Source organism: Agrilus planipennis, unplaced genomic scaffold, assembly GCF_000699045.2.
Source record: "Agrilus planipennis isolate EAB-ADULT unplaced genomic scaffold, Apla_2.0 scaffold679, whole genome shotgun sequence".
Lineage (NCBI taxonomy): Eukaryota > Metazoa > Arthropoda > Insecta > Coleoptera > Buprestidae > Agrilus > Agrilus planipennis.
In genome coordinates, this window is record NW_020439587.1 from 10,300 (window position 1) to 13,611 (window position 3,312).

Sequence of the window (3,312 nt, forward strand, 5' to 3'; positions counted from 1 at the left end):
TCTCCTATTCTTTCCAATACCTCTTCATTTCTAACCTTTTCTACCCACGATATCCTCATCATCCGCCTACAACACCACATTTCGAACGCTTCTAACCTTTTCTTTTCCGCCGCGCCCACTGTCCATGTTTCGCACCCGTACAACGCCGTGCTCCAATCATACCCACCTTTAACAATCTTTTTCGAAAATTCTAAATTAACGGTTAGCGAGCATGGAATAGCATTGCAATGAAAAAAAAATTCATAACATTCGTTTTTCTATTTAAACAAAAAGACTGGAGAAAATCAAATAAAAGATCTCCCACAGTTGTGAAGATAGAAACGAGGTAAATTTAGCAGAAATTCACGCTTCCCCACTGTTTACTATCAAGTCCGATGCTGGCTGATCAATCGCCAATCACCTACTGACCCGGAAGGATTCAATGTGTAAATGAATTCAGACCTGACGTGATTTTTGCTATTTTAAATTGATTCTAGGTTAGTTAGTATTGTAATTTTTTTACGTCACCGTTTATGAATAGTGAGAAAATCAGGCAAATCCGTACAATAAAATAAACATATGCAACGTTTTAATGATGATGTGACTCGTTAAGGATTATTTTTGGATGAATTTTAGACGAAAGACTTTTCCAGGCGTCTTCAAATATATTACTGCCCAAAATTTAAAACAAATAAAACTGATCATAAGAAAACATTTTTCGGAGAAAGGAGAACCGTCGTGATTATGTAACCGAAGGCATCTCCAGACTCTGTCCAAGACTTTTTTAGCATTACATTCAATACCGAAAAGTTATTTTTAACAAGTCAATGTACTCAAAACAACAACCCACACTGTAATTAGATATTCATTAGTAAATCACTTTATTTGCGTAAATTTCCCATTTTTACAGGAATTTGATGTCAAGTCTGAATTTCTTTTTAATTTTCCTGGAATGTAAATACCTAAATCGTTTGCTCTATAATTTCGGGATTCATTTACTGCGAAAAGCAAGTCGATAAAGTGTAAAGCAATGCGATTCGGGGTTTAAATTCCCATAGCCACAATCTGAGTCTTTATGTCAGGTCGTAGGCCATATTAGCAATCAAACCTCTTTTTTCAGAAATTTCCATGCGACGTACAACGAACAAAACTTAAATGAGGCGAGATCGCAACATTATTAGACGCAAATCATCGGCTTTATTCAATCATCGTAAATTTATCTTTCATGTGTTTAATCACTTCACATTTACTTGTGAAATAAGTAAGAAGTCTAGCAACTTTAAACGTCGATCCCAATCCACACCAAACGTGACTCCAAAAGCATCAACATCAACAACTTTGTCTAAAACTCCACGACCTGCAGAAGAAGAAGCATCAACTTTAATGGAACACATTGAAATTCCTGTGTATGAGAATGTAACTGATCTAGATTCAACTTTAGATGAGATTCTCACCGAAAGCGATGCAAGTCTTGTTGATAATAATAAAGTTTGTTTGTTCTGCAATCTCAAAAAGAAAAAATATCGATCAAAAATTCAACCTCTTCGTGAGTCTGATACAGAATCTTTGAAGTCATCAATAATAGACCTTGTAAAACATTGAATAGAATATCAAGACATACGAGAGTGGTCCGATAAGTACTTAGCCTCACGACCTGATGGCACCAGTATCGCAAGAGCAATCTACTATCGTGTAGTACATTCTCGTAGACGGCTACTATCGAAATTTCAGCCGGATCGAACTCGTAGTTTTGTTTTGACCGCGTGTGGAAGCGGGAGTGTCCGCGGATTTTACAAAAATGGAAAAAGAGCAATATCAGTCGGTGATTCGATTCTTGTTTTTGGAAGGAAAATCGCGCAGCGAAATCAAAGAGCGTGTGGATGCTGTGTACGGTGACTCTTCTCCTTCGATGGCGACCGTCAAAAATTGGTTTAACGAGTGTCAACGTGGTCGCACGTTGGGTTTTGATGAGCCACGTCCAGGTGCCCCGGAAACGGCTACCACGGAGGATAACGTGACAAAATCCACAATCTCGTATTGGCACACCGCCGATTGAAGGTCTACGAGATAGTTGAGACAGTAGGCATTTCAAAAGATCGCGTGGGTCATATCCTGCATGAAATTTTGGGCATGAGAAAGCTATCGACGCGATGGGTACCGTGTTTGCTCACTCCAGACAACAAGCGCAACCGTGAGACCACTTCAGAGCAGTGTTTGACGCTGTTTAACCGTAATCCGAAGGAGTTTCTGCGTCGTTTTGTGACAGTCGACGAAACGTGGATCCACTGGTACACATCAGAGACCAAGGAACAGTCGAAACAGTGGACTTCACCTCGTGAACGTGCTCCGAAGAAGACGAAAACTGTCCCATCGCCCGGAAAGGCGATGGCCACCGTTTTCTGGGATTCACAAGGTGTGATCCACATCGACTACCTGGGGAAGGGTAAAACCGTCACAGGGCTGTACTATGCCGAATTATTGGACCGATTCGACGCCGAATCGAAGAAGAAACCGTATTCTCCAGATTTGGTCCCGTGCGACTTCTTTTTGTTTCCAAACTTAAAAAAGTCACTCGCCGGGCAGAAATATCAGTCGAATGAGGAGGACATTGCCGCCACTGAAGCCTACTTTACAAGCCTCAAGAAAATGTATTTTTCAGACGGGTTAAAGAAACTGGAGCATCGCTGGGTCAAGTGTATCGAGCTAAAAGGAGAAAAATAAATCGCCACTTATCCAAAGTTTTTGTTTTTCTTTTGTAGGCTAAGTACTTATCGGACCACTCTCGTACATAGATTCCCTAATTAAAGTAGACTTTAATAATAAAATGAAATTATCGACGAATGAAACGGTTAAAAATGTTTGCCACGAGCGTCGAAGATGTCATCAAATTGCTTTCGAAGAAATTAGTCACTTTATAAATGAAAATGTTCTTGAAAAGGTGGATACTTTTTTTTAACTTACTTGCATAGGCATTACATCGATTTGTTGGAGAATAATACAGACGAAAGTTTATAAAAATTGACATAAAATTCAAACTCCAGCACCTTGCAGACAAAATAATTAAACATTTTTAGTCATTGCTAGTCAAGGTTCCTAACCTCCCAACATTTTTGCCTACTGTGGTGAGAATGCATATACTAGCCTTTATACTTTAAAGTATGTCTAGAAGGCCCTGGCTCTTAGTCTAATACGACCCAGCAGCATTTTCAATGCAGTTGCCACAAAGTTAGCCTTTATAGTACATCAATATGCCCTAAGTGCTAGAGACGTAACTACACCAGCACAGGAATTGAAATTAAACTTGAGGAAGACATTGACAAAGTTGTGGGCATT

At 39.5% G+C, this 3,312-nt stretch overlaps 1 pseudogene; it reads left to right on the forward strand.

Moving 5' to 3' along the window:
- The first annotated feature begins 1,777 nt into the window (after positions 1–1,777).
- On the forward strand, positions 1,778–2,700 carry LOC108743757 (annotated as a pseudogene).
- Positions 2,701–3,312: the final 612 nt, after the last annotated feature.